Here is a 13,199-nt window from a genome sequence, read left to right as displayed (position 1 = left end):
GGCCGATCCAATCCAAATATCGGATCAGGACAACCCTTATCTTTACCCTAAATGACGATCCGATTGCTTGGATTTTACTTATCCTTATCTCGAGTATTAAATATGCGTGATGGGCAAGCTAGCTAATTAAAAGTACCGAAAATTGGTACCGTTGAGTAGCGGTATCAAATGTGAACGGTACCATCCCTAATTACAGCAATTTTACGTGAGATTGCTCTTGAATATAAACCAAAAACATATTTTTCTGTTGATAAAAGACATAGCGTACTGTAAGAAGGAAGGTCATCATACCCTTGTTTGTGTAGACACGGCCTACTTTTCTGTGTGTGCGCCTTTGTCAGTGCACGTGTTTGTGTGTGTGTGTGTGTGTGTGTGTGTATCCTACTTAGTCAACTTCATTCATCTTCTAATTTAGATCAAGGCCTTTAAAGCAACAGTTAGTATAAAGAGTCCCCATCATTATCTCACTACAAAAGAGCAAAACAAGGTTGCAAGCGGTCATACACACTCTCCCATGCATGGAAGCTGCCCATGGGAGATACTTGGCATCATTCTCTGCCCCAAACACTAACTTCGGCAGCGCTCATTAGTGCTAGACTGTTGGTGTTTCCTGTGCAAGTATTAGTAGTTTTTTGTTTTTTTTGTCTCTAATGTGTTCCACCGACACTCGCCCTATCCACTGATGCACATAAAAGTGATGACAGAAATAAGCTGCGAGATTCAGTAGGTTTGTCTTAAAGGGGAACATTATCACAATTTCAAAAGGGTTAAAAACAATAAAAATCAGTTCCCAGTGGCTTGTTGTATTTTTTGAAGTTTTTTTCAAAATTTTACCAGTCTCGGAATATCCCTAAAAATAAGCTTTAAAGTGCCTTATTTTCGGCTCTCTGCGAAGACACTGGCCATTTCCCTGTGACGTCACACAGTGCTGCCAATGTAAACAAACAATGGGAATACCACAGCAAGATATAGCAACATTAGCTCGGATTCAAACTCGGATTTCAGCGACTTAAGCGATTCAATAGATTACGCATGTATTGAAACAGATGGTTGGAGTATGAAAATATTGAAGAAGAAACTGAAGCTATTGAGCGAATAGCTATTGACGCTATTCATAGTCATAGCATGGCCGAATAGCTGCGTTAGCATCGCCGGTAAAATGTGCGAACCAAACGATCAGGACTTTCGCATCTTGTGACACTGGAGCAACTTAAATCCTTCGATTGGTAAGTGTTTTTTTCACATTAAATGTGGGTGGAAGGAAACGTAATATAGTTGCAAATGCATCTGCAGGTTATCCATACATCTCTGTGCCATGTCTGCTTTAGCACCGCCGGTAAAATGTGGAGACACTCTGGCACATTCAATGGGGGTCTGGCGGCAGACACTTTCGGATCTTCGGGCCAGTGGTGCAACTTGAATCCCTCCCTGTTAGTGTTGTTACACCCTCTGACAACACACCGACGAGGCATGATGGCTCCAAGGTTCCAAAAAATAGTCGAAAAAACGGAAAATAACAGAGCTGAGACCCGGTGTTTGTAATGTGTTGAAAATGAAAATGATGGGTGTGTTACCTCGGCGACGTCACATTCTGACGTCATCGCCTCCAGCCAGATAAACAGAAAGGCGTTTAATTCGCCAAAATTCACCCATTTAGAGTTCGGAAATTGGTTAAAAAAATAGATGGTCTTTTTTCTGCACCATCAAGGTATATATTGACGCTTACATAGGTCTGGTGATAATGTTCCCCTTTAAAAATTTAAAAAATAATGCATTTATACACACACACACACACACACACACAAAAAAAAAATATTAAAACATAAATAAATAAATAAAAGTGTGACTTTTGTAGAGTAAAATGACGACTCTCTTCATAAAATTTCCAAAATTTTAAGCCTTTTCTTGTAAAATTGCAACTGTTATTGAGTAAAATTCCACACAAAAAAATAATACAAATAAATAAATAAATGAATATATTAACACAGTGGTTCTCAGCCTTTTTTCAGTGATGTACCCCTTGTGAACATGTTTTTAATTCAAGTACCCCCTCATCAGAGCAAAGCCTATTTGGTTCAATCAATCAATCAATGTTTATTTATATAGCCCCAAATCACAAATGTCTCAAAGGACTGCACAAATCATTACGACTACAACATCCTCGGAAGAACCCACAAAAGGGCAAGGAAAACTCACACCCAGTGGGCAGGGAGAATTCACATCCAGTGGGACGCCAGTGACAATGCTGACTATGAGAAACCTTGGAGAGGACCTCAGATGTGGGCAACCCCCCCCCCCTCTAGGGGACCGAAAGCAATGGATGTCGAGCGGGTCTAACATGATACTGTGAAAGTTCAATCCATAGTGGCTCCAACACAGCCGCGAGAGTTCAGTTCAAGCGGATCCAAGACAGCAGCGAGAGTCCCGTCCACAGGAGACCATCTCAAGCGGAGGCGGATCAGCAGCGTAGAGATGTCCCCAACCCATACAGGCGAGCGGTCCATCCTGGGTCCCGACGCTGGACAGCCAGTACTTCATCCATGGTCATCGGACCGGACCCCCTCCACAAGGGAGGGGGGGACATAGGAGAAAAAAGAAAAGAAGCGGCAGATCAACTGGTCTAAAAAGGAGGTCTATTTAAAGGCTAGAGTATACAGATGAGTTTTAAGGTGAGACTTAAATGCTTCTACTGAGGTAGCATCTCGAACTGTTACCGGGAGGGCATTCCAGAGTACTGGAGCCCGAATGGAAAACGCTCTATAGCCCGCAGACTTTTTTTGGGCTCTAGGAATCACTAATAAGCCGGAGTCTTTTGAACGCAGATTTCTTGCCGGGACATATGGTACAATACAATCGGCAAGATAGGCTGGAGCTAGACCGTGTAGTATTTTATACGTAATTAATAAAACCTTAAAGTTAATGTAAACATTTCAACTATACAACATTATCATTGTCAAACGCGTACAATTATATGCTCTTGACTATATATATTTTGTATCAATCTGCAGTAGGAAAAGTGAAGTGTGAAGTGAATTATATTTATATAGCGCTTTTCTCTAGTGACTCAAAGCTCTTTACATAGTGAAACCCAATATCTAAGTTACATTTAAACCAGTGTGGGTGGCACTGGGAGCAGGTGGGTAAAGTGTCTTGCCCAAGGACACAACGGCAGTGACTAGGATGACGGAAGCGGGAATCGAACATGCAAACCTCAAGTTGCTGACATGGCCGCTCTACCACCCGAGCTATACCGCTCCAAAAGGGCATTACATTTGTTTTAAGTTGCATTAAAAGCATTAAATTAGATCTGCAGATACCTGCAGAAATTCAATTTTTCTTTACTCATTGCTAATAATCGTTAGCAGAGGCTTGGTAGTGTTTTTTGTTTTTTTTTGTTAGCATTGTTAACAGACACGAAAGAAGGACATAATATGACTGGTTTAAATTCCTGCATACAATGATGGCTGTAAAAAAAATTGAACTATGTTCCTGGTCCCTAAATCATTTCTACTACTCCACTCTGACACCAAGTTGTCATTTTTAATTAAAACAAGTAAAGGCAACTGAGGATGCCGTTTTTTTTTTTTTTTTTTTTTTCAAAGTAAATGTAAACTTCACTGCACCGCTCATATTAATTTCACTCACTGGGAAATTGCTGGTCTGATTAGGACTGCCGTACATACTCCCACTAAAACCACCTCAGCGTTAAGTAGCGTTAAAGTGATTTAATGGTTTCTCTGGTCGGCGGTGAAACGATCCTTGAAATTGCTACCAAAAAAATCCGAAACGATTATAAATACGAGAATGGTAAAGTGCTCTTTAAATCAGTGATTGTGAGTCGCTCATGTCCTGCTAGTATGAGTTTGCATATCCACAATTGATTACAAAGCAGCATCTATTATTATTATTTTTATTACAGATAGCATCCCTAGTACTGAAATGGATCATAACCTAAATCACACAGAATACTTTAATTAAAATGTTATTTTTATCGACATAAATACACGCTTTTGTTGGATTATTTAGTCATCGAGTAATCTAGGGATTAGTTTGAGTAATTGGATAAAACACCTAAATGTGTTTTATAGGAAAATTTGCTGAACTGAAATTAACAAAACATTTTCTGCTTCCCATAAACTTTTAACATACATAAATAAATATACATAATTAACAATTAAATTGCACTTTTAACATGTTGCAATAATAATACAAACACATTTGTTTAACAACATCCCACATAGATTGGGGAGCAAAACAACATGAATTTGGAGGGAAATGAGTGTTTCCATGGGCACAATCTCATTACATTGGGCGGTCTGCGCCACTTATGCACTTGTAATAAATTGCACACATAGTTTTAACAAGCCCAATAATAATACACATAGTTTTTATAGTTTGCACACGCTATTTAGCATGTTATCTGGATTTTAGGTGATTAGGCCAACATTTTAAAATGTAGACATACTGCACACCTTCCAAAAAGTGCCAAACGAACCCACACACTGAACCTTTTTGCCACTTGCCAAGATTTTACATTTTATTTCTAGAAATGTCTGTAGTTCTTGGGAGATGTTTTACTTATTTTTAGTCACTGACTAATCTTAATTTTAGCAAGAATAAAAGTATTTTCTCTATTCTCGTTTAAAAATGGAGAAAATAACTATTCAAGTAGGATATTTTGGTTTTCCCCAGATAGAAAATATTGTTTCAGTTAAAATATTCATTTAAGGATTGCAAGTTGCTTGTTTTCAGAATAAAAATACCTATTTCTTTCTTAAATGTCCTGCTAATTTCTAGATGTCCAAATCTTAATTTAGGATGTGTAATTAATAGGGGTGTAACGGTACACAAAAAATTTGGTTCGGTACGTACCTCGGTTTAGAGGTCACGGTTCGGTTCATTTTCGGTACAGTAAGAAAACAACAAAATATAAATTTTTGGCTTATTTATTTACTAAATTTGTAAACAATGGCTTTATCCTTTTAACATTGGGAACACTATAATAATTATGTCCACGTTAATCCACATTAAACTGCCTCAACTTGTTGCTCAGATTAAATAAAATGACAAAACCTTTCTTCTACGTATAAAAAGTGCAAAATTAAAAAGTTTCAGGTCAACTCATCATGATTGATTTATTACAGTATTTGGGAACCCTGTAGTTGACTTTTATTATGTAAATGTTATATTTTTGTCAACATGTGATAGCAGGGACCCTGCCATTCAAAACTAGGCTGCTACATTACTAATGATTCATGTAACTATAGCTTAAAAAACAGCACAATAGCAATAGGAGAGACTATTCATCCCTGAACACCATGGAGTTGACTTTTATTATACACACACACACACACACAGCAAAATGAGCTAACCTAACGCTAAAAGCTAATCAGCCTTCACCTCAAGCCAGAACTATGAGAGAGCTGAGCTGCAGTTCAAGTTTCTAGAAGGTCAACTGGCTCATAGTGATGTTTGTAATAGTTGTGACTGGGAAGAGTTTTTTTTATCATTTGGGGAGTGTACGATGTTCGCTGCTCCCCTGCTAAACACATATCTGCTCATCTCGACGCCGGAGCACTGACTCTAAGCTTTCTGAATACGCACTGCTGATTGGCTGTTACATCGCTCTGAATACGCCCTGCTGATTGGCTTTGTATGTAACCAATCAGATGGTTGTGTGGGCGGGACAATGCTGGGTGCTCACTGCTTAGACCAGGGGTCGGGAACCTTTTTGGCTGAGAGAGCCAAGAAGCCAACTATTTTAAAATGTATTTCCGTAAGAGCCATATAATATTTTTTTGAACACTGAACACAACAAAACGCGTGCATTTTTAAGAAAGACCAACATTTCAAGAGAGGTCTCTCATTCTTTGTAAAAACATTGTTATTCTGAAGCTAACTGTGGAGGGGGCGTGGCCTGCCGGCCTGCAGCGAAGCGGGGTGTTGCCAGTACCGGCCTCGAAATCAGCGACAGGTGCGTAGAAGGCCCACCTGGGCCTTTTTATCTGATCACCTGCCGCTGTCATAAGCAGCAGCCAGGAGGCGAGACGGGCTTGGGGCTAGAAACCAGAGCGCGAGCGAGAATGAAAGAGAAAAAGACAATTGCTGGAAAGCAACTGAGAGACTTATTGAAAAATAAAACAATAGTGTAACCCTGAATAAGGCTCTCATGTCAGCGCTTGGTGGTCTGAAGAACCCCCTGGAGGGCAAGCCCCACACTAACCAATAATAAATAAATGAATTCTTACCAACTTCTTGAACATAAAAATGCATGACAATGTTTCATATTTTGAACGTTTTTTTTTTAACATAAGTGGAATTATTCATTATTTATCGTGTTAAGCAATGTCAGCTTAGATTTATCCGAGAACCAGATGCAGTCATCAAAAGAGCCACATCTGGCTCGGGAGCCATAGGTTCCCTACCCCTGGCTTAGACAGAGGCAGCTGCAGAGCAGCTTGTTAAGACTTTAGGTTACAAAGTCGTTCGATACACCCTCGTACCGAACCGAAACCCCCGTACCGAAACGGTTCAATACAAATACACGTACCGTTACACCCCTAGTATTTAAAGGGGAACATTATCAGCAGACCTATGTAAGCGTCAATATATACCTTGATGGTGCAGAAAAAAGACCATCTATTTTTTTAACCGATTTCCGAACTCTAAATGGGTGAATTTTGGCGAATTAAACGCCTTTCTGTTTATCGCGCTGGAGGCGATGACGTCAGAATGTGACGTCGCCGAGGTAACACACCCACCATTTTCATTTTCAACACATTACAAACACCGGGTCTCAGCTCTGTTATTTTCCGTTTTTTCGACTATTTTTTGGAACCTTGGAGACATCATGCCTTGTCGGTGTGTTGTCGGAGGGTGTAACAACACTAACAGGGAGGGATTCAAGTTGCACCACTGGCCCGAAGATGCGAAAGTGTCTGCCACCAGACCCCCATTGAATATACCAGAGTGTCTCCACATTTGACCGGCGATGCTAAGACAGACATGGCACAGAGATGTATGGATAACCTGCAAATGCATTTGCAACAATAGTCAACGAAATCACAAAGGTGAGTTTTGTTGATGTTGACTGCCAGCTAATCGATGCTAACATGCTACGCTAATCGATGCTAACATGCTATTTACCGGCGGTGCTAAAGCAGACATGGCACAGAGATGTTTGGATAACCTGCAGATGCATTTGCAACTATATTACATTTCCTTCCACCCACATTTAATGCGAAACAAACACTTACCAATCGAAGGATTTAAGTTGCTCCAGTGTCACAAGATGCCAAAGTCCTGATCGTTTGGTCCGCACATTTTACCGGCGATGCTAACGCAGCTATTCGGCCATGCCATGACTATGAATAGCGTCAATAGCTATTCGCTCAATAGCTTCAGTTTCTTCTTCAATATTTTCATACTCCAACCATCTGTTTCAATACATGCGTAATCTGTTGAATCGCTTAAGTCGCTGAAATCCGAGTCTGAATCCGAGCTAATGTCGCTATATCTTGCTGTGGTATTCCCATTGTTTGTTTACATTGGCAGCGACGTCACAGGGAAATGGCCAGTGTCTTCGCAGAGAGCCGAAAATAAGGCACTTTAAAGCTTTATTTAGGGATATTCCGAGACCGGTAAAATTTTGAAAAAAATTTCAAAAAATACAACAAGCCACTGGGAACTGATTTTTATTGTTTTTAACCCTTTTGAAATTGTGATAATGTTCGCCTTTAAGTAAAACCCTTTGTCCATGCAGCTAGTTAATTTCCCTAATTTGTAGTATTTTTTTCCTATTTTGCAGTGATACAAGTCCTCAGATGTATTTTGAGCTTGCTTTTAATTTCAGAACTATCACTAAATTTGGTGCGAGGGGGGGTTTCGGTCTTTGCATATATTAACATTTTGCATAACATTAGCATTTTCCCAGGTTCGCATTCACTTTGCCACCCTTTTGTGCTCCGCACTTTGAAGATCAACGTGCAAAGTGAAAGAGGCGAATAAACCTTTTTCATCCAGTAGAAAATAGATGAAATGCCTTTAAAACTGCTTTTGTAATGCACATCCTTTTTGGGTCATTTCTTCTCAGTCATCAGTCGTTCATGTTGAGCATCAGTGAAGTGACAGGTGGAGAACACCTGCTGTCTTTATGTATATTTACGATATTTGTGTGTGTGTGTGTGTGTGTGTGTCTATACTCTGTTGTGCATTAGTCTGTTTTCTCCTCAAATTTCTTCACGCAACACCACTTAAGTTTTGTATTCGATGCAGCCTGTCAAACATCCCCAGCGTCAAAATCGAAATGTAAATAAATCCCAAAGTACTTGATGCCGTGTTCTGGTGAGAGTTTAAGAAATCAGATCAGTGCGGGAGGAATAAATAGGGCGATTTTTCTCATCAAAAATAATACTATTCATTAGCGTTGGCTAATTAATTCCCTTTTGTTTCCTTCCTTCCTTTCACTTTATCGGTCTTCCACTGCTCCTTAATCGGCTTTTCTTTCTTTCTTTGTATTTTCTCCATATCCTACCACTCTATCCGAGTCATCCGTTTTACATAAAGGACCTGATTCACAAAGATCCAAATACCACACGCTATTTAGCGTGTGCTATAGAATTGCGTCTATTATTAGTAGAGGACAATAAAACTGCGTTTGCAATTGATAACCAGTGTCTTAAAGGCCTACTGAAAGCAACTACTACCCACCACACAGTCTGATAGTTTATATATCAATGATGAAATATTAAAATTGCAACACATGCCAATACAGACTTTTTAGTTTACTAAATTGCTATTTTAAATTTCCCGGGAGTTTAAACTTGAAAACGTCCTGTAATGATGACGTGTACGCAAGACGTCACGGGTTTTTAGGAAGTAATATCGCTAAAATTCGCTCCATTTTGTCAACTAAAGACGCCGAGATCATTATCCATGCGTTTGTTACGTCTCGTCTCGATTACTGTAACGTATTATTTTGGGGTCTCCCCATGTCTAGCATTAAAAGATTACAGTTGGTACAAAATGCGGCTGCTAGACTTTTGGCAAGAACAAGAAAGTTTGATCACATTACGCCTGTACTGTATATACCTTTATGTACATATATACATACATATATACATATACTGGCTCACCTGCACTGGCTTCCTGTGCACTTAAGATGTGACTTTAAGGTTTTACTACTTACGTATAAAATACTACACGGTCTAGCTCCAGCCTATCTTGCCGATTGTATTGTACCATATGTCCCGGCAAGAAATCTGCGTTCAAAAGACTCCGGCTTATTAGTGATTCCTAGAGCCCCAAAAAAAGTCTGCGGGCTATAGAGCGTTTTCCGTTCGGGCTCCAGTACTCTGGAATGCCCTCCCGGTAACAGTTCGAGATGCTACCTCAGTAGAAGCATTTAAGTCTCACCTTAAAACTCATCTGTATACTCTAGCCTTTAAATAGACCTCCTTTTTAGACCAGTTGATCTGCCGCTTCTTTTCTTTCTCCTATGCCCCCCCCCCCTCCCTTGTGGAGGGGGTCCGGTCCGATGACCATGGATGAAGTACTGGCTGTCCAGAGTCGAGACCCAGGATGGACCGCTCGTCGGGACCCAGGATGGACCGCTCGCCTGTATCGGTTGGGGACATCTCTACGATGCTGATCCGCCTCCGCTTGAGATGGTTTCCTGAGGACGGGACTCTCGCTGCCGTCTTGGATCCGCTTTGAACTGAACTCTCACGGCTATGTTGGAGCCACTATGGATTGAACTTTCACAGTATCATGTTAGACCCGCTCGACATCCATTGCTTTTGGTCCCCTAGATGGGGGGGGTTGCCCACATCTGAGGTCCTCTCCAAGGTTTCTCATAGTCAGCATTGTCACTGGCGTCCCACTGGATGTGAATTCTCCCTGCCCACTGGGTGTGAGTTTTCCTTGCCCTTTTGTGGGTTCTTCCGAGGATGTTGTAGTCGTAATGATTTGTGCAGTCCTTTGAGACATTTGTGATTTGGGGCTATATAAATAAACATTGATTGATTGATTGATGAAGTATGAGCGCTGCGCACACACACAGCTAAAAGTCGTCTGCTTTAACCGCATAATTCCACAGTATTTTGGACATCTGTGTTGCTGAATCTTTTGCAATTTGTTGAATTAATATTGGAGAAGTCACAGTAGAAAGATGGAGTTGGGAAGCTTTAGCCTTTAGCCACACAAACACACGGTGATTCCTTGTTTAAAATTCCTGGAGGTGGAACTTTACTATGGATCACTGCGGTCAAGCGTACATGGATCACGACGGAATGTCAACCGTCAGGTTTTCGTGAGAAAATTGTGGTTAAAAAGTTGCTTCTTACCGGAGATCAGCTGAGCTTGTGCTGTCAACTCCCCTGAGACATTGGCGTCAAGACACCCGTGGACACACCCCTCCGACTATCAGGTACTATTAAACTCACTAAAACACTAGCAACACAATAGAAAGATAAGGGATTTCCCAGAATTATCCGAGTAAATGTGTCTAAAAACATCGGAATCCGTCCCAATGCAATCGGGTTTTTTTTTTTTTCTAGTCCTTCGCTATCATTATCCTCAAACACTAATCTTTCAACCTCACTCAAATTAATGGTGGAAATTGTCGTTTTCTCGGTCCAAATAGCACTTTTTGTTGGAGGCTCTCATTAAAAATAATGTGAATATGTAAGGAGCCATCAACATGTGACGTCATCGTCCGCGACTTCCAGTACAGGCAGGGCTTTTCTCTTTGCACCGAAAGTTGCGAACTTTATCGTGGATGTTCTCTACTAAATCCTTTCAGCAAAAATATGGCAATATCGTGAAATGATCAAGTATGACACAGAATGGACCTGCTATCCCCGTTTAAATAAGAACATCTCATTTCATTAGGCCTTTAATTAAATTACTTTTGTGTGTGTACTACTGCCCCAAGTGGAGGAGTTCAAGTACCTAGGAGTCTTGTTCACGAGTGAGGGAAGAGTGGATCGTGAGATCGACAGGCGTATCGGTGCGGCGTCTTCAGTAATGCGGACGTTGTACCGATCCGTTGTGGTGAAGAAGGAGCTGAGCCGGAAGGCAAAGCTCTCAATTTATCGGTCGATCTACGTTCCCATCCTTTGGGAACTGGGTCATGACCGAAAGGATAAGATCACGGGTACAAGCGGCCGAAATGAGTTTCCTCCGCCGTGTGGCGGGGCTCTCCCTTAGAGATAGGGTGAGAAGCTCTGCCATCCGGGAGGAACTCAAAGTAAAGCCGCTGCTCCTTCACATGGAGAGGAGCCAGATGAGGTGGTTCGGGCATCTGGTCAGGATGCCACCCGAACGCCTCCCTAGGGAGGTGTTTAGGGCACGTCCAACCGGTAGGAGGCCACGGGGAAGACCCAGGACACGTTGGGAAGACTATGTCTCCCGGCTGGCCTGGGAACGCCTCGGGATCCCCCGGGAAGAGCTGGACGAAGTGGCTGGGGAGAGGGAAGTCTGGGTTTCCCTGCTTAGGCTGTTGCCCCCGCGACCCGACCTCGGATAAGCGGAAGAAGATGGATGGATGGATAGATGTGTACTACGTAACTTTCACCATGGATACACTAATTTACTGCACGTTCATGTTATCGTGTTCCCACATATTTTGAAACATGCAGTCAACGTGTACCAGTTTTTTTTTTTTGGAGGATTTAGAACAGGGGTGTCAAACTCAAATACAGAGTGGGGCAAAATTCTAAACTGAACAAAGCCGAGGGCCAAAGTTGAACAACTTATCCTTTTAATAGGGACCCAAACAAGTTTTGCATTGAGTATTGAACTAGCAAGGCTTATATAACTTAATAGTGACATGGAAAATCGAGGTTTGTTGGTAGCGGGGGGTGTATATTGTAGCGTCCCGGAAGAGTTAATGCTGCGAGGGGTTCTGGGTATTTGTTCTGTTGTGTTTATGTTGTGTTACGGTGCGGATGTTCCCCCGAAATGTGTTTGTCATTCTCGTTTGGTGTGGGTTCACAGTGTGGTCTAACAGTGTTAAAGTTGTTTATACGGCCACTCTCAGTGTGACCTGTATGGCTGTTGACCAAGTATGCCTTGCATTCACTTGTGTGTGTGTAGAAGCCGCATATATTACGTGACTGGGCCGGCACGCTGTTTATATGGAGGAAAAGCGGACGTGACGACAGGTTGTAGAGGATGCTAAAAGCAGTACCTTTAAGGCACGCCCCTAATATTGTTGTCCGGGTGGAAATTCGGGAGAATGGTTGCCCCGGGAGATTTTCGGGGGGGGGCACTGAAATTCGGGACTCTCCTGGAAAATTCGGGACGGTTGGCAAGTATGAGGATTAGCGTTGAATAATACCGGCGGGCCAGCTCTAATGTACATTTTTCATATTGCCTCAAGGGCCAAATTAAATTGCATGGCGGGCCAAATTTGGCCAGAGTTTGACACCCATGATTTAGAAGCAGTCCTGCCGTGCAACCTACAACGTAACCCACCTTTTTAGGGCGCTGAAGGTGTGCGTTCATCGACGATAGTAGGCTGTGAATTCTTTGTGCACCACTCAATTAAATTCTTGGGTGTAACTATTTGATTCACAATCGATTTTTAATTCAAAATCAATGTTTTTTTTGATAACTTTGGATGCCAGTTCGGTGCTTAACTACTGTCCTCCATAAAATTAATTTAAAGCTCATATAGATTTATATAATACGTAAAAGAAAACTGGTTTTGTGTGTTACAATTCAACCCAAACATTTAATAAAGTCAAATAGAAATAAAGCAACTAGATAAGTACTTAAAACTTCTAATTTCTAAAGTAATTCTGTACAGCAGATTTGGGAATCTATACAAACAACATAATTTGCCTGAGTGGCTGGACAGAACAGATTTAAAAAAAAAACAAAAAAAAAACGATTGTTGATTTTTTTATGAATCGGTAAAGAATCGTTACAAATAATCGTGATTATTTCGAAAATCAATTTTTTAGATGACACTGGCATTAACTGCATGCTCTGGAATGTTCCAGACACAACAAAATGCATATTGCAAGAAGTATTTTTTTCATATACTTTGTTTGGAAAAAAAAAAAACATTGTTAAAATACCTCCGACAGACACCAGTCCCAATCAATTTGATTCAGTTAAATAATTGCGCATATATTTGGGATCTGAATAAGGTCCGCACGTTTGAAATCAAACCATGGAGGAATGGCGGAGAT

At 41.1% G+C, this 13,199-nt stretch overlaps 1 protein-coding gene across 1 annotated transcript in view; it reads left to right on the top strand.

Moving 5' to 3' along the window:
- Window positions 1-13,199, top strand: part of LOC133564224 (partitioning defective 3 homolog B-like) — a 405,625-nt gene that overhangs the window by 104,944 nt on the left and 287,482 nt on the right. The gene's annotated exons all lie outside the window — the stretch shown is intronic.

Source organism: Nerophis ophidion, linkage group LG13 (genome assembly GCF_033978795.1).
Source record: "Nerophis ophidion isolate RoL-2023_Sa linkage group LG13, RoL_Noph_v1.0, whole genome shotgun sequence".
NCBI lineage: Eukaryota > Metazoa > Chordata > Actinopteri > Syngnathiformes > Syngnathidae > Nerophis > Nerophis ophidion.
Note: the sequence above shows the minus strand (reverse complement) of the source record. Positions and strands in the feature narration are given on the sequence as shown.